Genomic DNA, 24,781 nt, shown 5'->3' with positions numbered 1-24,781 from the left:
ACTTTTATAACATAATTTTAATTATAGGTGATTTTTACACTGCCTTTTAGGTTTTTAGGTTATTAATTACCATCCTTCTATTTTCATTCAAAGAACTACCTTTAGTATTTAGCATTTCTTATAAGGCAGGTCTAGTGGTGATGAATCCCTTTAGATTTCATTTCTTATGGAAAGTATCACTCTTTCATTTCTGAAAACAGCTTCAACAGGTAGAGTGTTCTTGGTTGACACTAATTTTCTTTCAATATTTTGAATATGGCATTTAATTCTCTTCTGACCTGAAAGGTTTCTGTTGAAAATCTACCATAATATTCCGTGGGTTCCCTTGTATATAACTTCTCTCTTTTCTCTTGCTATTTTTAATATTCTTTCTTTGTCCAGCCGGTATGGCTCAGTGGTTGAGTGTTGAACTGTGAACTGGGAGGTCAAGAATCAATTCTCACTCATGCCACATGCCCAGCCTGCAGGCTTGACCCCCAGTGCTGGGCATGCAGGAGGCAGCCAATCAATGATTCTCTCTCATCATTGATGTTTCTATCTCTCTCTCCCTCTCCCTTCCTCTCTGAAATAAAGAAAAATATATTTAAAAAATTCTTACTTTATCTTTGACTTATGACAATTACAATGTGTCTCTCTAGCCCTATTTAGGATCTACCAATTGGGGTCCTTGGATCTGGATATCAATCTCTCTCCCAAGGTTTGGGATGTTTTCAGCCATTATGGGTTTCAGTATACTTTGTGTCTGTGTCTTTCCATTCTCCTTCTCGAACTCCTATAATATAAATATTATTCATTATTTTTCTTTTTGTTCCTCTGCCTGAATAATTTCTAATGTCCTATTTTCAATGTAACTTATTCTTTCTTCTGTGTCAAATTATTTGGTTGAGTTAATATATTTTTGATCCCTAGGATTTCTGGGAGGTGGTTGCTAGTTCCAATTCTGTGTCACACTTTTCATTTTGTTCATGTATTGTTTTCCTAGTTTTGTTTAGGTTTCTTTCTGTTCTTATAGTTCACAAACTTAAGTGGATTATTCTGAACTGAATACTCTACCTGACAGCTCATAAATCTCCATTCTTTAAGATCAGTTATTACAGCTCTATTAGTTTCCTTTGTCGGGATATTTACCTGATTTCTCTTTATGCTTGATTCCTTAAATTGTCTCCTCTTCCAGACTTTGCAGATTTACTTTGGCAGATAAAATTTTCACCAGTCAACTCATTTGGGTTGCTGGATGTGTCTGCTGTCCCCCTCCTTGGACATGTGGGGACTGCTATTAGAATCTATTTTGGGGTGATGTGACAGATAAAGCACTGAGGTTCATGGTGGGGTCGTGCCACTGTCTGAGAATAGCTGAATATGACTGCTGGCTTGATTCCCTGCCCAACTATGGCTGTAATATGAACTTCATGGTTGCTTGGATACTCTGGTCAGGCTTTCTAGATAATCAGGACTGGGTTCTACATTATAGTCATCAGTGGGTGGGCTATGAATTTATCCTGGTGGAGCAGCAGGATGAGACCCACGACCTGCATGAGACGTTGTTAGGGAGCCCTAATCAGGCAAGAATGTGTGCACTCAGCATCCTGGTCAGGGTGAAGCCATCAGTTTGCTCAGCAGGTATGGAAAGCCACAAGGAGTATTCTTTGTTCATATGTAAGTGGGATGGACTACATGGCTTCCTCTGTGCTCTGGTAGGATTATTTGGTTGGGGGAGCTGAGGTTATATTCAGCAATAAGTGTAACTATGAATTAATGTTCCTGCCTGGGCACAGTGGGAGAAGCAACTCCAAGCTCACAAATGCTGACCTGTGTCCCGAATTCACTGGACAAATAGGGCCACTGGCTTTGATCTGGGGGTAATCAGCTCGGTCTGCCTGCCTCTTAAGAGATGATGGGTTTTGCAGCTTCTAGGTGTTCTTACCAGCCTCTCTTGTCAGATGATGCTGGGGCCACACCTCTATGCAGGAGGGGCTGACTCAGGCTCCTGCCTGGGCCAGACTGGGGGAACCCACTTCAAGAAAAATCACAATTTTTCCTGAGAAAATGTTCTGTCCTAAGGGGCTGGATGCCATAATCAGCAGCGGGTGGGGCTACGACTAGGCCCTTTTGCCTGGGAGTGAACACACTAGGCTCCAGAGCCAGTAAAACTAATTTGGGGACCCAAGTTAGAACGGCACCCTACTGAGTTCCCTGGTAAGACCGCCACCAACTTGGTTCTACAGATGAGCAAAGGTCTCATCCTAGAATAAGACCCAAGTGCTGGTTTTGGCAGGCCTCTCCCCACTTCTGTCACAGTAAGATTCCCAGTGGTTGGGCTCCACAAATATCCCTGTGGTCCCTATAGAGTTAAACCAGAGTATGGCTCTTGTGAAGCAAACCACAATGCTGGGAAGAGGGTGCTGGATGCCACCCCTGGGCTCTCTCAACCTGAGAAACCAGAGATTCGGGGTAGACCACTGAGCGCGGTGCCACACCAGCCTTGGGGAACAGCAATGGGGTTAGCATGCAGCCTTTCCTCCTACCCTTCTAATGCAGCTTGTTTTGGTCTCTGTGGTGCATAAGGGTGCTTCAACCTCACTTCCATGTACTAAGATTCTCTCAGTGGTGGCTTGTTCATGAATAGTCATTAGTTGTTCTTTCTGTGATGGGCAGCACAGTCAGGAATGACCTTTGTCACCATCGTGGTGATGCTACTTCTCCCTACTTATAAGCCTTCAACATTTTCCTCTATCTCTTCTCTGACTTCAACCAGATACTTCTTCTAAAGGTTTATCTACTTTGGACAAATAATTATTTGTTTTAAAAATGGTTACATACCTATAATATTTGTCAATACAGTACCTGATATAAAAACTGCCCTTTCAAAGAATGACAGCCTGCCACAGTGACAAATAAGCACTGTAAAATATGCTAAGTACTGTTTATAATGCAAACACATGCTAAGAGTTAAAATGTAATTAACTTAGTGATTACTATTTGCCAAGCTCTGGCAAAAGACTTTAGTTTAGATGCATCATTTCATTTTATCCTCAGGTAGGTTAAATTGGCTGCCATTTTTTAAAGATGAGAACAACAAAGCTTGTTCAAGGACACAGAGCCAGTATGTGGTGGAACAGAATTTGAAGCAATATTTGACTTCAAATCTATATTTTTAATGGTCACAGGCTGTAAAAGAAGGATAAGTATAAGCCCAATAGAAAAGAGCCATCCTTTGCCTTTACTGTGATCAAACCATCCCCTATGCTTTAGTAAATTACATTCTTCACCGTTGGATATACATTTCACTCATCTTTACTTTTCAATTTATTTTATAATCTGATTTAGGAAGCTTTATTTATTTCAGAACTATTTATATGGTAAAAAAAACTATTCTAAATGTTCATCAATATCAGATTCTATGGGTGCAATCTAAAGCCATTACACATGAGAATGTAAACCAGTAATTACTGATATAGAAAGATGTCTATGGCAAGTTGCTAGATAAAATAGCCTAAGTGACAGTTACATCTGGTTGACCGTCCAACTGGTCGACTGATCGCTATGACTCACACTGACCACCAGGGGGCAGACACTCAATGCAGGAGCTGCCAGCAGGTGATCAGTGCACTCCCACAGCCAACCTCCCATGGCCGGCCAACCTCCCGCAGTCAATACAGTACCTGATATAAAAACTCTGGCTGGCCCTGATCAGGGTAAGACAACCCTGATCAGGACTATGCGAGATGGCACCAATCGACCCCACCCGGGCACATATTTGTTCACTGGGCCTCTAGTGTTTATATAAAACACAATCTATGATGAATTTATTTTTAATTATCAGGCTAAAATTCTAGGAAACTGGGAATTTGTTTTGTACAAAAATGCTACTTACGGGCTTACTAAATAGTGTCCTTCTGCTCCCCTTATCCCTGGTGTTTTACATCAGAATAACTTTATCTCTCCCATAAAAGAGAGCACAGGCTTTAAGTTTCATTTATTTTAAAATTGTTTTCTGCTAGGTCTTAAGAAAATAAAGTGGTTTGTGTCTTATTTGAGAAAAATAGATAACCCGGAGTCCTAAACCTTCTCTGGTGGTTTCTTGATCTTCACTAACCATGGCCAAGGTAGAAAGGTCTCATGTGCAAATTACTAAAAATAATCAGCTCTGAGAAGTGACCTTGGATGAAGCAATGTTAAATTGGCCAGGAAATTTTTTTGAGGCATCACTGTTATTAACTTGCAATTTTTTCATTTCACTCTGCCACTGATGCTTGGCAGGTTATAATTTTTCATTTTCGCACTTGGTTGAAACTCAGTGAAGTAGAGATTATGGAGATAGTGGTAGGGAATTTTTACAAAGGGATTTCCCCCCTAACTCTATAATACTGGATCTCTATTTGAGACAACTTATCAGCTGAAGATATATAATCAAACTGTTAAGATAACAGTAATGACCTAAACCATTAATTTTTTTTTTAAGTGCTGCCTTCTGTATACAAAGTTGATGTGATAACCAACTTATATACTTGAAAATATTTTCATTAGTAGAGATAGTTTGGGCTGGTTCTCTTTTTCACAACTTCATACTTTAAAAATTTGCTAGGGTTAATGAAAATGTCTGTGAAAACAAAACAAAACAAAAAAGCACTTCTTCAGGCAAAGATGTCCAATGATACAAACTGGAAATAAAGTTGTACTACTACTAATAAATGAAAAACTAGTCTTAGAGAGATGGCAACTCTTTTTTGTGCATCATCCCTACTTCTTTTCCTCCATAAGAGGAGTCTCAATGCCAGAGGTCTGGTGATGTCCATTTATATCCATACTCATTCAAAAACTCCTTTCAGCATGCTAATTACTAAACAGGTACTCAATTACTAAATGGCTACTAAATTAATAAGTACTAGTAGGTACTCAAGAAATATAAATTGTCATTCCCTTAAAAGAAGAAAGAACACTCATTTAAAAAATAAAGAGTATTATAACAGAGGGTACAGTAAATCAGCGAACAAATGTATTCTATATAACAAAAGCCCGATCCCGCAGGCCAGGCCAAGGGACCCTTCTGGTGCACGAATTCATGCACTGATCCTCTAGTTGGAAATAATTCCCCAGAACAGAATTGAGACCAGTCTTCACTAGTCTGAAAAAACGAACAAATGCCCACTTGACTCACTAATCCCCTTAACTTAGGATTTGACCATTAGCATCCAATTGCATCTAAGGTAATGTCAAATTGGAATTATCAAACTAGAAACAACTACTTGCCAGGAAAACCATTTAGTTTTATAACTTCCCTAAGTTTCTTTAGTGTGTTATCGCCATTGTATTATATTTGTATTCCTTAAAAGGAAAATTAAGTTGCTATACTTCTCCAAAGAATCTGAATTTGGAGTCTTTGGTCTAACTGTGGAATAAATTATTATGTTCCCCTGAAGAAAATTTAGTTATACATTATTTCATAATAGAACATTATGATTACCTCACAAAATAATTTGGATATATATGGGACTTATAACTGATCTTTATTGTCCAACCACTGGCAAAATATGTAAATTGATAGAATAGCTTCATATATGTGATACGGTACTCTATAGTTGACCAAACAGGTCATGTGTTTTTGCAGCAACAGCTTAGCATAAGTAGCATTGTGTTTTAACTTAAATTCCAATAAATTATGCTGGAATAAGATTAATTATTAAGAGAAGAGGGCAAATCTAAACTTTAAAAAGAGCAAATTGGCAAAAATGATAATATCAAATATGTATCTTCTTTAGTAATCTGTACTGCATGCTGTACATACCTAAGTTGTAAAAACTACATAACTATTAAAATTATTTAATATAAATAATAAATGCAAAAGTGATAAAACATTTTAATGATATTTCTGAATTAATTCTTAGATTGACAATAAAATGTTTTCTTGTTTTAACTACTAATTAATAGCAAATAGACTACAAGACAGCACAGTTGATAATAATTTATTTTTTTCTACCAGCCCCTGTAGTGAAAAAATAAAATAAAATAAAGGAAAGGAAAAAGAAGAAAAGGAAGGGATTGCTCCTTTCTTTATTTCTCTGAAACTCTAAAGACACAAATACAACCCTCCCAAGATTAGAATCAGCTCTACTTTTATCCTCCCAGCCAGGGCCCTTAATTTTCTCTTCTATAAAAGACAGTAACAGGGAAAAGAAAAGTTAGCCCAGATGTGCTATTCATTTGAGGTAGCAGCATTTGGTGAAGAAGCTACAGAGAAACCTACCTCTAGTTTTCAGTGTGTGTGTTTTTTCTCTCTTTGAGAAGTAATGTCAAGCTTCATTACCTATATTGTTTTTATTTTTTCACTCTTTGAGAAATAATGTCAAGTTTCATTATCTTTATTTCAAAAATTGTTGATTTGACTCTTCCAAAGAAACCTTGAAAACTGGAAGACCAAATAGTATACAATGACTCAGCTTAGCATTAACTCCCAGAAAACAGGGATGGTTTACAGTTTACTAGAAGATATATTGCAAGAGAGATTCTTTATATTCTAATAATATAAGGAAAATTCTGAGTCAAAATTTGGAAATCCCTTTATTCTTACACAATCAGTAAATATTTAAAAGAAGTTAGTTTTGTTATTTTTATATTACAGGACAATTGAATAAAATGTTTATCACTTCCAGTAGTTTCATTTGTATAAAATTTCATTCTTTCAAAAATAGCAGTTCCAGTATTAATTTAAGCACAAATCTTAGAGAAATTAATAAATTAACATTACAAGAAAGCACTTTTAAGGACCATAAATATTGTCAGGAAAAACAGTGTTTGGGCAATAAAATTTTCTTCTCAAGGTTAACTAAATCAAATATCCAAAATTAAATATTATGTTTCTATCCTTTAAGATAAATGTTAATTTTAATAACTTCTTTTTATGTTGTTTTTATCATTAGCTGAAGTAATAAAATGGAAAATATAAATAATTATGGTTAGGTTTTCTTAAAAAAAAACATGTATCATACATTTACCAGATGCCTGTAACATCTAGTATATACTATGTAAATGCAGAAATAAGGCATATATTTTTTTGTACGATTATAGTACTGAGGCATGCTAGCTGAGGGGGGCTAGGGGGACATGTCCTCACTGCCATGCCATTTCTATCTTCAAGTTTCAGAAATCTGATTGACTAAGCACTCAAATAACATATTTCCATTTCTTCAACTTCCAAATTGACTATAAAGCTATAAAACTCTGTGATACCAAAAACAAAACAAACAAAAATTCCTTTCTAAAAGAACAAAGTGACAAACGGTATTTCATCAATATTGAAAACTTCTATTTAAAAGAAATGAAAAAAGAAACTACAGACTAGAAAAATGTATTTGCAAATTAAATATGTAATAAAGAACTTGTATCTCAAATGTCTAAAAATCTCAAATCTCAACAGTATGACATACTTTCAAAACTCAACAGAAATCCACAATAAAAAATTTGGCAAAAGACGTGAACAAACACTCCATCAAAGAATATATATATACTACAGGCCCGGTGCACAAAAATTTGTGCACTCGGGGGTGGGGGGAGGTCCCTCAGCCCGGTCTGTGCCCTCTCCCAGTCTGGGACCCCTCAGGGGATGGCCACCTGCTGGCTTAGGCCTGCTCCCTGGGGGATTGGGCCTAAGCTGGCAATCAGACATCCCTCTGGCAGCCTGGCAGCCCTCGGGGGATGTCCACTTGCCAGCAGGGAGCAGACCTAAGCTACAGTTGGACATCCTTAGCGCTGCTGAAGAGGCAGGAGAGGCTCCCACCACCACCGCTGTACTGGCAGCCATCAGCCTGGCTTGTGGCTGAGCAGAGCTCCCCCATGTGGGAGCTCACTGACCACCAGAGGGCAGCTCCTGCATTGAGCATCTGCCCCCTGCTGGTCAGTGTGTGTCATAGTGACCAGTCATTCCCAGTCTTTCTGCTGTTAGGGTCAGTTTGCATATTACCCTTTTACTATATAGGATAGAGGGCTGGTGCACGGGTGGGGGCTGGCTTGTTTGCCCTGAAGGGTGTCCCGGATCAGGGTAGGGGTCCCGCTTGGGTGCCTGGCCAGCCTGGGTGAGGGGCTCATGGCTGTTTTCAGGCTTCCCGCACCCCCTTCAGGGTGGGAGTCCCCACTGGGGTGTCTGGCCAGTCTGGATGAGGAGCTGAGGGTTCTCAGGCTCGCCAAGCCTGCCGGCGACTGAAGCTCCCAGCCTCTCCTTCTTTTCTTTTTTCTTTTATTCTGGGATTTATTTATCTTCTATAATTGAAACTTTGTTGCCGCTCCAGCTCCGAGGCCACAGCCTGCTGAAAGCAGGTTTCTGGGTTTGTTTAGCTTCTATAATTTTAACTTTGTTGCTTAGAGTGGAGCTCAGAGCCCAGCTGCAGCAGGGAAGAAGCTTGGCTTCCTCCATCACTGGAACAAGCAAGCCTCCTGCTCGCTTCAGCTGCATGGCTGCCAGCCGACATCTTTGTTGGTGGTTAATTTGCATATCTCGCTGATTAGCCAATGGGAAGCGTAGTGGAGGTACAGTTAATTTCAATCTTTGTCTATTATTAGATAGGATGTCAATATGCAAATAAAAAGATTCTTAACATCATTAGTCATTAAAGAAATGAACATTAAAACCACAGATATGTACTACGATTCCCCTATTGAAATGCCTAAAATTAAAAGTCTGACCATGGAAAGTGTTATCAAGAATGTGGAAGACATGAAATGCAAAGATAAAACCATTTGGGAAATTAGTTTGGCACTCTTAAAAATTTAAACATATACCTACCATAAAATCCAGACATCCCACTCTTAGATATTTCCCCAAGAGAAATGAAAGCATAGGTCCATATACAGTCTCATATATAAATGTTCATAGCAGCTTTATTTATGAGAGTTAAAAACTAGAAAATCTGAAATGGTTGTCAACATGGAATAAACAAACTGTAGCATATTCATACAATGGAATGCTACTCAACAAAAGAAGGAAATAAGCTATTACTGTACATATCAACGAATGTGAAATCTAGGCTTAAAAAGACAGAAATCATTAGTATATACCATATGATTCCATTTACATAAAATTATAGACAATAAAAATGAATATATAATGACAGAATGCAGAACAGTGGTTTCCTGGGAACAGGGGACAAGGCCCATGGCAGGAGGGAGGGATTATAAAGAGGCATGAGGAAAGTTTAGGGGGTGATGGGGATGTTCACTACAATGTGATGATGGTTTTGTGGGTGCATACCTGTGAGAACTTCACAAACTACACCCCTTAAATATACACACATTATTTATCAACTATCCTATCTAATAAAAGTGTAATATGCAAATTGACCATCACTCCAACACACAAGATGGCTGCCCCCATGTAGTCACAGATGGCCACTAGGGGAGGGCTGTTGGAAGGGACCAGGCCGGCAAGGGAGGACAGTTGGGGGTGACCAGGCCGGCAAGGGAGGGAAGTTAGGGGTGACTGGGCCAGTAGGGAAGGGCAGCTGGGGGCAACCAGGCCTGCAGTGGAGGGCAGTTAGGGGTGACCACGCTGGCAGGGGAGGGCAGTTAGGGGCAATCGGGCCAACAGGGTTGCAGTTAGGAGTTGATCAGGCTGGCAAGGGAGTGGTTGGGGGTGATCAGGCTGGCAGGCAGGCGAGCGGTTGGGAACCAGCAGTCCTGGATTGTGAGAGAAATGTCCAACTGCCCATTTAGGCCCAGTCCCACAGGGGTAGTCAGACATCCCTCGAGGGATCCCAGATTGGAGAGGGTGCAGGCTGGGCTGAAAGACACACACCCCCCCCCCCCCCGTACAAATTTCATGCACCGGGCCTCTAGTACCTTAATAAAACTATCAAAAATAAAATAAGCTTCTAAAATGTTAGGATTCACTGATTTTCACTTGAATCATTTAACATGATTAGATCAAAAATGTTTATTTTCCTTCCAAGATACTATTCATCAGATTCATCTTTCAGTTTCTGTCATTATACTGTAGCACTAAAAAGTATCAGAATTAAATGCACTGTCACATATTTAAGTCAAAGTGTTCTAATTTTTAAAATGATCACAAGCAATAAACTAGGAATGGGGATTATCATTTATTCACTGAAAAAAAAGTGTGTTACATCTATACCACATAATAAGATACTTAAAAGTTTAACTATTCTAATCTTGAGTATTGAACAGACCCTAGCATAAATAAATAGATGGCCAAAGTATTCCTTTCTTTAACTCAATTCTAATGTGTGTGTGCGCGCGCGCGTGCGTGTGTGTGTGTGTAACAGTGTATCTATCTATCTATATAAAGTAAGCTAACATCAGTGAATACGTATCTTTAACATTAGGAGAGAATTCAATGTCTCACATTCTAGGCAACAAGAAAATAAACCCTTACAGTTTATGATCATGAAAATAGCCAAGAAATGAGTCAAATACATTATCAGCATCTAATGTCAACAAGAGAGAGCCAAAGGGCTAATGAAAGTTACATTTTCTCTTTGGCATATTCCACTTTTTGATATGTGGCCAATGTTTTCATAGCACACCAAGTGAGAAAAATGTAGGGTGGGGACAGTATGTGCACAGACTGAGTTGAGGAATACTGAGGTCAGATAACACATCAATGCAGCTGGCCCTCTGACTGTTCACTAGTCAGCCTATAAGAGCCAGAGGTGCCTCACCCAGAGCAGCTCACAAACCACAAGAAAGCATCTCTGGGGTTCAAGAGCACAAGCTTCAAACAATCAGAAAATTATAGAGCTGGGAAGGCTCTGAGAGGTCATGTAGTTCTGTGTCCACACATCCGCAGGTAGTTGCTGCAGTTCAGTGATTCTATGAACTTCTTGCAATCATAAGCAAAGTGTTGTGTATACTTTCATAAGAACCACGGATCTAGTGCAATAATTCCATTTAACTAAGAGGAACCAGTTTCACTGATATTAAATCCCAGATCACTGGTGCTCAACTGGAGAGAGGATCTCCAGTCCCAGTTATTGGTTTTTCCTATCCTACTACATTGTCTCCTATTAAATATTAAAAACCTTAACTTCAGCAGAAACAGACAGACATCTGGGATCCCTAATCCCCGATTCTCTAAAAGATTACCCCCTGTGTAATCACTTAATAAGCTCTCCATGAGTGAATTTTTACTGTCCTTCCTTGTCCAAATGCCTAATATCATCTAACCTGTGCAATGTCTGTGTTCTGGCAGCCCTTGCAATTGACACAAGTATGTACTCACGCCCTAGCGGTATGTCAGAAACCAAAATTAGTCTGCCAGAATATTCAAGGAAGTAATTAGAAGAATATAAAAAAGTTTTGAGAATATGTGTTCATGGAGAGGGCTGTGTGGTTACTAAGAGTGCCTTATATATAGTTGAAGCTGAGCAAATGTTTGTTGAACTGAATTAAATTGAATAAACCATCTAATAAATGGTCACCCTGCCCATTCCCAAAGAAAGAATCCTTGCTCAAGAAATGCCCCCCTTATGAATGCACAAAGGCTATTAAAAAAAAAAAAAAAAAGTAGCTTTACTTAAGCAACTCCATGCATATTGATAAATCTTTTGAGTTATTCCAAAATGGCTCTTAATTTACAAATAAATGTCAAAATGTTTTTATGTTGAATAAATTAACAGGAATTTATCACACACACACACACACACACACACACACACATCTCCTGCAAGATATTTTGGCTAATATTAAGAATTTCTCATCAAACTAATAACACCATTAAATTCACTTTCAAAGGTTTAACTGTGGTCTTTAGGTTCTAGTAATATATTGATGACTTGGGCAAGTTGACACTGGACTAAACATCAATTTGTACAAAGTAAATTCTGCAAAACCTGCTTCTTTTCCTATATTAACTATTGTGATTAGTGGCATTATAATTTATCTAGTCCCCAATCCAAAACGTTTACTAAACTTTCCCTCATCTAAAATATCGACTGAATAACGATATCCAAGCAAATATATCTTATAAACATCAAATTAATGCATTCTTTTTTTCCATGGTCATTATCTGATTGTAAGCCCTAATCGCCCTGAGCTTGAACTGAGAGGATCTCCTATCTTTAATTGCTTCAATTCTAGCTTTTCCTGTATGTGGATCAGAATTAATTTTCTAAAAAGTAAATTCTCAGAAACATTGTTAGAGATTGTCACTAGGGGGAAGTCTTCTTTTCCAGAGGTTAAATTTAAATTGCCATAAATCGTACAACTGCACATTTCTGAATATATTAGAACATATACGTCTTGTCAAAACACAAAATTTCCCCTTCTAAATCAGTCGTATCTGAAAACACAACCAATGTTTATAAAATATATTGTTAAATATAACTTTAAAAGTTTCATCATAAATATATCATAAAGTTTCCAAATGCAAAATGAAAAATAAGCCATATTTCAAACAACTGATAATTGAGGTAAATGGCCATTTTCTTTTCAGCTAAATGTAGTAACCTCCTCTCAAGTGCTCATTATACTCATCCTGCATAGATAGATATAGCCAATGACTTTTCTCCATTAATCAATGTAGCCCCTTTTCTTTCATTTTTTTTTTTCACCATTTTTATACTACAGTTGTTCCTTAACAGTTTCCACAGAAAAACTCATGAATAGCAGTGAAAAGCAAAACAAAACCTGAAAGAATAGTTCCTTAGGACACTATTCACTACTCTATAATGTTCATAAACCAAGAATGCTAAGTCTCTTTAGCTCACTGACTTGCCAGTTTTAATCCTTCCCTAGAGGAAATCTATGTGTGGGTAATTTTTGCTCAAGGGCCCTTGCGGATTTGTTCCTGATAATAAGAACTGAACAGTTAAGCTAGAGCATGCAAAATCCTGCTCTGGAAATATGTTTTTTAATGCTGTAGCTGTTATTATTTCAAAAACAAATTAAACCAGGGAGTTCTGAAGAAAGCTAATTAACCAATTTAAGCAGCAACTTAATGCAAATCACTGTCCCTTAACTTTCGCTCAACATGATGCTCTGTGGTTCTAAGATGTCAATCTCTAAGTGTGCAACCATAACAAGTGACTGTTTAAAAATGACTCATGGTGCCTATATAAGCATTCCACTGGGACACACATATTAAGTATGAGTCTTGATTTATTTTTACTCCCTACCTTTGTCATGTGGCTTTATTTCTTCAATGTCCTGTTAGAAACAAAATACAACAATGAGTAGAAAGAGCACAGAGCTAAGGATCCTCTAAAAAGAGAGTTCAACCCTAGCTCCATACCAAGGAAAGCATATTTGACCCAACACTGGTTACATGAAAGAATTACCATAAAGAGACTCTTTCCTAAATTGAAGACTATATGAACATTTTGGATGATTCTGCTGTATGTTTTGCTCTTTAATTTTCATAGAACTTTAGTCCTCATTGTAAGTGGTAGGGGGTCAATTTTAACAGGAAATATTTAGTCAGACCTAGCTGAAAAGACATCTGGTTCCTGAGGCTTCCACACCTACCCTAGACCAGGAGTCCTCAAACTATGGCCCGCAGGCCACATGCAAATACAAATATTGTATTTGTTCCCGTTTTGTTTTTTTACTTCAAAATAAGATATGTGCAGTGTGCATAGGAATTTGTTCATAGTTTTTTTTTAAACTATAGTCCGGCCCTCCAACGGTCTGAGGGACAGTGAACTGGCTCCCTGTTTAAAAAGTTTGAGGACCCCTGCCCTAGACAATTGGTTTCTTGGTCCTATTTCCTACTTAAAACACTTACATTTGCTGAGTGAAGTTCAATTGGGTATAATTCGTGAAATCACTTCATTCAATGCATAAACAAGTATCCAGTGATCAGTAGAAAAAAATGAACACAATGCAATAAATAAATACAGATTCTGACAAGTAGAAAATAGTTTATAAGAAAAGAAATGTAAGATGGGAAACCATAAAAATCTTAGAAGACTCCATAGGCAGCAAAATATTAGACATATGTCATATCAAAATCTTTACCAATACAGCTCCTAGGGCATTGGAAACTAAGGAGAAACTAAACAAATGGGACTACATCAAAATAAAAAGCTTCTGCACAGCAAAACAAACCATCAGCAAAACAAGAAAGCCCACTGCATGGGAGAACATATTTGCCAATGTTATCTCTGATAAGGGTTTAATCTCCAAAATTTACAGGGAACTCATACAACTTAACAAAAGGAAGATAAACAACCCAATCAAAAAATGGGCAAAGGACCGGCTCTCTGCGCCTCCTGTTCATCAGACAGCCTCTCCTCCTGCGCTGTGCCGGCAGCCACAACCCGGAGACACAATGGTGAAGGTTGGAGTGAGTGGATTTGGCCGCACTGGGTGCCTGGTCACCAGGGCTGCTTTTAACTCTGGCAAAGTGGATACTTTCGCGATCAATGACCCCTTCATTGACCTCAACTACATGGTCTACATGTTCCAGAATGATTCTACTCATGGCAAGTTCAAAGGCACAGTCAAGGCCGAGAACAGGAAGCCTGTCATCAATGGAAAGTCCATCTCCATCTTCCAGGAGCGAGATCCCACCAACATCAAATGGGGTGATGCTGGTGCTGAGTATGCTGTGGAGTGCATCAGTGTCTTCACTACCATGGAGAAGGCTGGGGCTCCCTTGAAGGGCAGAGCCAAGAGGGTCATCATCTCTGCCCCTTCTGCGGATACCCCCATGTTTGTGATGGGTGTGAACCATGACAAGTATGACAACTCCCTCAAGATTGTCAGCAATGCCTCCTGCACCACCAACTGCTTGGCTCCCCTGGCCAAGGCCATCCATGACAACTTTGGCATCGTGGAGGGACTCATGACCACAGTCCATGCCATCACCGCCATCCAGAAGACCGTGGATGGCCCCTCTGGGAAGCTGTGGCGTGATGGCTGAGGGGCTGCCCAGAACATCATCCCTGCTTCTAATGGCGCTGCCAAGGCAGTGGGAAAGGTCATCGTTGAAATGAATGGGAACCTCACTGGCATGGCTTTCCGTGTCCCAACCCCCCAATGTGTCCGTTGTGGATCTGACCTTCCGCCTGGAGAAAGCTGCCAAATACAATGATATTAAGAAGGTAGTGAAGCAGGAATCAGAGGGCCCCCTCAAGGACACCCTGGGCTATACTGAGGACCAGGTTGTCTCCTGCAACTTTAACAGTGATACCCACTCCTCCATCTTTGATACTGGGGCTGGCATTGCCCTCAATGACACTCTGTCAAGCTCATTTCCTGGTATAACCATGAATTTGCCTAAAGCAACAGGGTGGTGGACCTTATGGTCCACATGGCCTCCAAGGAGTAAGAATCCCCTGGACCACCAGCCCCAGCAAGAGGAAGAGAGGCCCTCAGCTGCTGGGGAGTCCTTGCCCCAGGTTGATCCACCGACACACTGAGAATCTCCTGACCACCGTTTCCATCCCAGACCCCCTGAAGAAGGGGAGGGGTATAGGGAGCCCTACTTTGTCATGCACCATCAATAAAGTTCACTGTACCCAGCGGGGGGGGGGGGGGGATGGGAAAAGGACCTAAATAGACACTTTTCGAAAGTGGACATACAGAAGACCAAGAGACATATGAAAACATGCTCAAAGCCACTAATCATCCAAGAGAGATGCAAATAAAAATGACAATAAGGTACATCTCACACCTGTCAGAATGGGTCAGAATGGCTATCATCAACAAATCAACAAATGACAAGTGCTGGCGAGGATGCAGAGAAAAAGGAACCCTCATGCACTGCTGGTGGGAATGCAGACTGGTGCAGCCACTGTGGAGAACAGCATGGAGCTTCCTCAAAAAAAAAAATAAAAAATGGAACCCCCATATGACCCAGTGATCCCACTTCTAGGAATATATCCCAAGAAATCAGAAACACCAATCAGAAAGGATATATGCACCCCTATGTTCATAGCAGCACAATTTACAATAGCTAAGATTTGGAAACAGCCTAAGTACCCATTACCAGATGAGTGGATCAAAAAACATTGGTACATCTACACAATGGAATACTATGCTGATGTGAAAAATAAAGAACTCTTACCATTCACAACAACATGGATGGACCTGGAGAGCATTATGCTAAGCGAAATAAGCCAGTCAAAGAAATATAAATATCACATGATTTCACTCATTTGTAGAATATAATGAACAATGTAAACTGATGAACAAAAATAAATCCAGAGGCCCTAACTGGTTTGGCTCAGTGGATAGAGTGTTGGCCTGTGGACTCAAGGGTCCCAGGTTCGATTCCAATCAAGGGCATGTACCTGGGTTGCGGGCACATCCCCAGTGGGAGGTGTGCAGGAGGCAGCTGATCGATGTTTCTCTCATCAATGTTTCTAACTCTCTATCCTTCTCCCTTCCTCTCTGTAAAAAAATCAATAAAATATATTTTTAAGAAAATCCAGAGACACAGAGGCATCAAACAGACAGTCAAACCTCAGAGGGAAGGCAGGGGAGGGTGGGAGAGGGGGGATGTAAGAGATCAACCAAAGGACTTGTATGCATGCATATAAGCATAACCCATGGACACAGACAGTAGCAAGGTGAGGGCATGTGCTGGGGGGTGAGAGCACCCAGGGAGAGGTCAATGGGGGAAAAAGGAGACTTGTGTAATACTTGAAACAATAAAGAATTTAAATTGAAAAAAAGAATTAACTCATATCAGACCTTTTACTTACGCCTGTTAAAGTATAGTAAATAAATATAGTAAAATATAACATGCAAAACGTATAGTTTATTTCAAAGTTTATACAGCACACAAACATGTTTTAAGAATCATACTCATTTCTAGGCATTTCTATACTAGAAGAAAAATTTTAAATGTAAAAATGAATGTACCACTTGAATAAACTTTGAGAGAACTGGAACATTATAATACAACATTACAAGAGAGATTACATTAACTATAAGATGGAAATAAAACTAAAGAAAAGACAGGAAGCCCTAACCGGTTTGGCTCAGTGGATAGGGCGTTGGTCTCAGACTGAAGGGTACTGGGTTTGATTCTGGTCAAGGGCATGTACCTTGGTTGCGGGCACATCCCCAGTAGGGGGTGTGTAGGAGGCAGCTGGTCGATGTTTCTCTCATCGATGTTTCTAACTCTCTATCCCTCTCCCTTCTTTTCTGTATAAACTCAATAAACTATAAAAAAAAGAACTTTATAATAAAAAAATAAAAAGAAAAGACAGGAAGACTGAAAATGAGAAGGAAGAAATATGACAGGACAAATAAAAAGCAAGTATTAAATGAAAATAACAGCCCAACACAGAAAAAAATAAAGCACATAACTGATCTATATGAAGGTTTGGGCTATTACGCTCCTCTCCTGATGTGCACAGTTATTTCTATCAGTAATAACTGTCCTTTATGTAAAAAAAGAAAGCTGTTCTAGTTTTCTAATTTTCACCTTTGAATAACCAATCACAGGAACACATTTTTGGTAAAATCATCTAATACCTTAATAAACTTGAATGGGGTCTCTGACAAGTAATGATGTCATCACAAGGATTTGATTATTTCACTCATTAAGCACTATATTTAGAAAGAACAATTACATTTTTAATTGTTAAGAGTGTAGAAAGTAAATAAATAAAATGCATTAATATTTTGCTGTTAACTTTTAGACTATAGCAACTCAGTGTATGTTTCCCTTCATGGAACTAGGATTGTATTCTCTGGAATAACTTCAATCTCTGGTATCACTTAACCACCATTCCCTCTGCCCACCTCTTTGAATAACTCCTGACAGTCTCATTTTTAATCTTAAAATCCCTACACCTACCACCAGGTTCTATGCCTTCTAGGGACTCAATCTATTTTGTTTTGTTTTGTTTGTCTTGTTTTATTTTTTGATGGGCAGTTGAGTAGATGGATTGATGAACTAGCCTTACAAAAAAAAGTGGAAGAAATGGGAGGAAAGGTGTTCTATCTCTGAGCTGTTTCCTTGAGAAATAGCTTTTTATTATTCATACTTATCATTTTAGCGGTTAGTACGGTATCTGGAACATATTAAATCTTCAAATAATGTTTGCAGAATGAGTGCCTGATTTATGTTGGCATTTCACAGACTGTGTGATTCTTTCACTGTAACAGTTTGTATCATCAATTAGAAACTTAGTCAATCCATCCATAAATTACTCTCTTCTGTTCTTAGTCCCTACAACTACTTTCCTATGACACCAAAAGAAACTAATTGTATAAACTATGCATTAGACTCGTTATTTTTATGATTATCCCTTACATCTTATTCATTAATTTAATATTTTCTCTGAAATGGATTTTATATATGCTGCAACATCAGTATTGTCCACTTTGTTTTCTGCAAATAGTTCATTTTTGTTCCCTTTAAATTACTTTATGCAAATAAATTTAATCAAATCAGTCCATCTTTTCCTTAATGACATACTCTTTTGCCTTTAGACTTTGAAATTCCCTTCCAGATGTTTAATAAATATTCAATTTTACTTTTTCTGATTCATCAGTAGCTTGTTTTTTAAACTATTATCTTGGAATTTATTTTGCTATGAACTGTTAAGTGACAAGCTAAATATTTTCCCAATCCCTATGAAAATGTCTCTCCTCCCAAATTTGAGTTGTTTCCTTGATAATCTTATTTTTTTTTACATATGACCAAGTCTTATTCTGACAATGTCTATATCAAATTGCGAATGACTGATAAACAGGGAAGGATGGTGCCTGTGCTGCATCCAATATAATGGGGGGAAAAATGCTAAGCATCTAATAAATGCTTCCTATTAACAAAATTCTCAACTATTTTACCTGCTGAGATTTCAATTAGAATGATGAAAATGCCTATGTAGTTCTTCTGTAGCATTCTAGAAGACCCTTGAAAGCAAAACACCTGTCTCACTCATTTTCAGATCCTACATTTAGTACAGTGCCTGACCCAGACATTCAACAAGCATTGGAGAAAGGAACATAATTATGATAAGTCTGAAAAAGAGGGTCCTATGAGAAAGAAAGAAGGGGTTAGAAAAGGAACATACATGCATACCCCATGGACAGGGACAGTAGTTTGATGAAGGCCAAGGGAGGTGAAGGTGAATGTGGGTGGAGGTGTGCAAAGGATGGAGGGAAGGGGACATCTGCAATTATGTCAAAATTAAAAATTTTAATTAAAAATGTAAAATAAATAAATAAATGTAAGAAAGTGAAAGATTATTTTTCTCAGTAAATAAAAATTTAAGTGGTAGTAGGAGAATTTTAAAAGAATGAAAAATATAAAATACAGATTTCATCAACCGTCTATTCACTCCAATTACTATGTAAATATTACTGACTTTCAAATACTCTCATTTATAGGTTAGGTTGGTTCACACAGTAATGACAAAATTCACTGGCAAAATACACTTTCATTATCATTCCTCATTAACTACTAACTATAATTCTTCAGTCAAAAATTCTCAACTCTAATATGACTTGAGAATGTTTCATTTATAAATGGAAACTTGTGACCTGAATTTTCAAACTCAATCCTCATGACTACATTCAGTGTTTTTAAAAAGAATCTTACTTTCAACTTTGTTAATTAAAATTTGTGAATCAATAGCCTGAAGAAATTTTCACTAGAAATATGTTATATTCAGTGAGGCATTATTTAGAGAACGTTATGCAATTTCCATTAAGCTGAGTTGTGAAGGATGCTTTTTTATTAGTCTCAAAATATGAATTTATCAAAAAATATCTAATTCAATAGTGAATTCCAAAACAAATAGATAATTTTTTATCTTTATTAGCCCAAGGTTATTATTACCATATCAGTCCTTTCCACCTCACTCTCCCCAACACCCCCCACAGCAAAACAAAACAAAGACACCTCCTGCAACTTTTATATCATTCTCATGAGATAAGGAAATATCTTAATGACTAATTTAATTTGTAATGGCCCTTAAATATGTCTAGGCACATTATTATCTTTTCAGTAAGAACAACTGGTTGGCAAGTAAACAGAGTAATCCTGAAAGGGAAATAATTCAGTCTCCCACCTATGAAACCCAATTCCATTGACATATACTAGTAAAATAAGTAACGTTCACGGGAAGAAAAAGGTTTCATTTAGAAAGTCAGGCGACTCTTACTATTAGCCAGAGGAGAAAATAACATGTGATTATGGCTCTTGACACTGAAAGGTGAGTATAGAACTGAAAGGTCCTTTGTAGAGTTGACTTAGTTAAGCAGAAAATGGTATTTTCTTAGGGCAGATTACCTCAGATTGCCAGAAAGGTCTTCAAAATTCAACATTCCTGTAGCCTCTCTGCCTTCTGGCTGAGATCAAACGCAGTAACAATCCTCAATCACTAACCAGATCCACTGGTTCAAGTTGACCAGCAGGGCAGGGCAAACAGTAGGAGATGAGGCAAGTTCACCAAGGTAAGTATTATTAGCCCCATTCTGCAAATTTGGAAATTTAGTCTTGAAGTTTTTAACAAACATAGGGAAAATCATAGGGCTAACTGGAGAAGGTGTTGGCCTTTGGACACAAATCCCTCTAATTCCAAAGACTATGCCCTTTATACTGGGCCACATTCATGCTTCTGTCAGAAAATAAATATAAATTAAAAAAATATATTTATACAGTCCTAGGTTGAAAATTATAGGATTCAACCCGAGTTGATATTTTCATCTATCCTATCCCCATTGAAGGTAGTGATATCGGAAAATACGTAAACACAAATATGGGAAGGGAGCATCTGGTTCTAAACAATACTTGAGATTCATACCACTGTGAGATACCATGCATGCTTAGTGGTGTAGGCTGTGATTATGACGGTTGTCAGAAAACAATGATGTTGTCCTCAACTTTAATAAAATAATACACTAAAGCAAAGAAACAAAGAGATCTCAAAATTTGAAAACAAAGAGAAACACTATAAATGGAATTTTGTGATGACTCCCTCTTTCTGTGATTCTCACTAATCGCCCCCCCCCCCACACACACACACACAATGGCATACATGCATGCACACTGGTGCTCTCCGAAGACAAGTCTGGTTTCCAGGGCCTTGTTTCCTCAAGCATCCTGAGCAATGCTGTGCACTTAGTCGGTCAATAAACACTTGCTGAATGAATGGAAACAAATGATACTGAAAATGAAACTATTCGATTCCTATTTACTTCTATCAAACAGAATGATCTTCAAACTGGACAAGGTATAATAAACATGATTAAGAACTAACTGAGGGCTAAGATAGACGGCGAGACAGTAAGAGCACCTGGCTGCCTTACACAAATGATTTCAATTCCTCAGTCCCAGACAAATTGTAACTCAGAATTTTCCCATGAAGTACAGATGTGATCACTGAGTGTGCCAGAAGATAGAGACTAGAAAATAAATCCTGATTCTCAAAAAAGGCAATTTCATAAGGATAAAATTAAGACTCCTAAGAGATTCCTTAGAGCGCAAGCCCTAAATAAAAATGTTTTGGTTCCACCATATTCATTTGTAATTTGTGGGAGATATTTTAGGTGCTTATAAGCACAAATGAATATATGTTTTCATATTCCCCTTTTACATGGGAGTCTTATCACATAATATTTTTCTGAACTTTGTTTCTTTTTCATGATACTAAATCATAGTTTTTCATTTCAATATTTATTTTTTAATTTATTATATAAAGTTTTACATATGTCTCCTTTTTCTCCCCCCCGCTCCAGCCATTCCCACCCTGGGTAAACCTCCACCACCTCAGTGTCGGTGTCCATTGGCTATGCTAATATGCATGCATACAAGTCCTTTGGTTGCTCTCTAACACCCCCCTCCCCTGCTATTTGTCTCTGGATCTATTCTTGTTCATCAAATTATGTTTATCATTATAGCCCACATATGAGTGAGATCATGTGATATTTATCTTTCTCCAACTGGCTTATTTCTCTTAGCATAATGCTCTCCAGTTCCATCCATGCTGCTGCAATTGGTAAAAGTTCCTTCTTTTTTTATCCCATTCCACAATATGTAAACAGCTTCATCATTTTATATAGCTATATAGTATTCCATTTTTTTTTAATAAAGTTGTTCATTTAACCAGTCCCTAATTGATGGCTATTCAGGATGTTTCCAATCATTACTATTATAAACAATGTCATAACAAGCACCTTATCAATACATCATGTCTCACGTCTAAGTATACATATAGAAATAGAAATGCTGTATTAAGAGGTAAATGCAATCAAAAGTTTAATAAATATTAACAAATTGCTCTCCAAATGACTGATATTTTAGGCTCCCACCAGCAATACAGGAGAGTCCTTTAATTCCATGGGCTTCTACAATGCAGTGAGTTCCACAGTGCTTTCATGTGAAAGCCTTACATTCCTAGATAGAATATAAACATTCTAATAAGTTCCGCATTCATTAATCTAAGACGTTGCAGACAATGGACAATATACTAAAAGCATCATTGGGAATTATGAGTTCACCAAAGTTCTGTGAAAGAAAAGAAAAGTTATATCAGTAACCGTAACACTAAGAAAATTATTGTTTAACAATAAGTACTCAGATGCCCTGGTATGAAACCCAATCTCCCTTAACATAACCCCTCCAACCCAAATTCTATTGAGGTTGATGCTAAAGGGCAAGTCGTTACATGGGCTAACCCACACCTTAAGCAAAATGAATGTTTCCTATGATTTACCTTCTTCATTGGGAGTCTTAATAATTATGTTTAATACACCATGCTGCTAGGTCACAGCAGACACATTCCACACAAAAAATGAATACAGTGTCCTTCCCTTGATGCTTTCCTTAATTGCCCCATAGGACAAATGAAACGAGACTACCAACTAGCATAATGTAAGTGCAATTTGAAAATTAGTACTGGTCACCTAAATCCATTTTATCCTTGCTTTATAGTAACAGAATTTAAGCTGAATGAATGGGCACCTTATAGAGACTGCCCTTCCCAGCTTCCTTGAAGCCATATGTAGTCATGTGTCAAAGTTCTAACCAATGAAATGTCAAAATGTTGGCCACTTGCTTAAAAGGAAATTGCGTGCCTTGTACTTCTGCCCTTTCTTCCCTTTTCTAAAACTAGAATGCAGACATGGTAGTGATTCAGATTTAACCTTGCAGGCAAGGACAACTTCTAAGATAAAATAAACTTGGGACTAGTAACCTTGTGAGGCTAACCTCTTTGACAGCCTGGACCACCCTACCATCAATTTGTGAAGAAATAAGCTACTATCTTATTTGACCCAACGTAAGTGTTCAGTGTCTTTGTAATAGCAACCTTATCTCTACAAATACACACACAAACAGGCACATACACTAAAGATTGAGCAGTAGAAGCATTAAGAAAAGTGAAAACTTGAAATAAAAATCAAAGGAAAAAAGTGCATGCATCTTTTCGGCATCAGGGCATTAGACTACAAGAAATAAAGATGAGTATAAATTAATAAGCAGAAGGAAAATATTGAGGAACTAACCAAAATAAAAGACTGATATCAGAAACAGATATTTGTTATGCACATAAAATTGTTATAATTTAGGAAAAGCATTAGAAGGAAAAGTACATTGTATTTCAGACACCTGATTTTTTATTCAAATGATTACTCCACACGCAGAAAAGCACAGTAATTCAAATATAATTAACAACTGTATTTGGAAACATTTAAATTTGTTTGAACTTTCAATGGATTATATAACAAATTTGGTATCTTAGCTTGATTAAATAGTGACAAGTCAGTCTCTGTGAGAGATGATGTTGAAACTCATTCAGTAAACATCATTGAATATGTACTGTGAACTAGACAGACAATTGTGCTGGACTTAGGGATGCAATGGTGAATAAAAAACAGTTCCTGTTTGGGAAAGGATCACTAGCAAATTTTATTAATTGTGTTGACATGTGAAGATAAAAGTTTTCCAGTTCAACTGTGTAAAATTACTTTTTTAAGATCAATTATTTGAACAATTATTTTTAAGAAACATGCCCAAACTCTTTAATGCAAGCATTCTTCAAGAAAACGTGTGTTTTTTTTTGTTTGAAAAAAGATAAATTTCAAAATCATCAATACCTTTTAATCATTAAAGCACTGTTCCTGAAGTAAGATACCAAGGTTTCTTAGATCTTTATAAATAAAGCATCTTCTCAACAAATGTTATAAAATGCTTAAAAATGACAGTGTGATCACTTCTTCCTTTATATTCTACAAGAATTTATTCTAATTATTACGAGGAGGAAAATATCAGCAATACTTTGATATTTCATGTAACATATTCACTTAAGAAGTGAATCACAATGATACTGTTGTAATTAACCGGAAAGGAACAAAGGGGAGGCCAGATAATATGGGCATGACATCTGTACCAGGAGGCTGCAGTTAAGCATTCTCCGGGTCTGTTCCCTGCAGATTCTCGGGTCAGAGACTGGACAAAGAGAGAATCGACCCATGTCCAGTAAAGTCTAGGTGACAGGAAAAGGTGATTACCTGTCAGTCACACCTAGGAGCAGGTCATTAGCCAGAATAGGTGCGGCTATTGCCAGTGTATGAAACCTGAGCTACATAAGCTCCTCAACAAAGGGACTTTCCTCTCTTAGTTCTCCTGCTCTCTTGGGACTCTTGTTGCAGGGTGTGCTCTCACGCCCACAGCCATGTGGGCCTACACACAGTGGATTGATGGGCTGTGATTAGCCTGATGCTGTGCCAGACTCAACTCCACCATGGAATGGAAACTCTGGACACAGGCTTTGCTTCTAGCTCTATGAAGCCCCACCTGCACATTTTCCTGGACTAGTTTAAGGGAAATAGGACTTTTGAAACTGAGGGATATGACTTCTCACAA

At 38.0% G+C, this 24,781-nt stretch overlaps 1 protein-coding gene and 1 pseudogene across 2 annotated transcripts in view; one reads left to right on the top strand and one right to left on the bottom strand.

Annotated features, from left to right (window-relative positions):
- NAALADL2 (N-acetylated alpha-linked acidic dipeptidase like 2) overlaps positions 1 to 24,781 on the bottom strand; it is a 1,191,965-nt gene that overhangs the window by 1,146,987 nt on the left and 20,197 nt on the right. The gene's annotated exons all lie outside the window — the stretch shown is intronic.
- On the top strand, positions 14,264 to 15,473 carry LOC132230120 (glyceraldehyde-3-phosphate dehydrogenase-like; annotated as a pseudogene).

Source organism: Myotis daubentonii, chromosome 3, assembly GCF_963259705.1.
Source record: "Myotis daubentonii chromosome 3, mMyoDau2.1, whole genome shotgun sequence".
Taxonomy (NCBI): domain Eukaryota; kingdom Metazoa; phylum Chordata; class Mammalia; order Chiroptera; family Vespertilionidae; genus Myotis; species Myotis daubentonii.
Note: the sequence above shows the minus strand (reverse complement) of the source record. Positions and strands in the feature narration are given on the sequence as shown.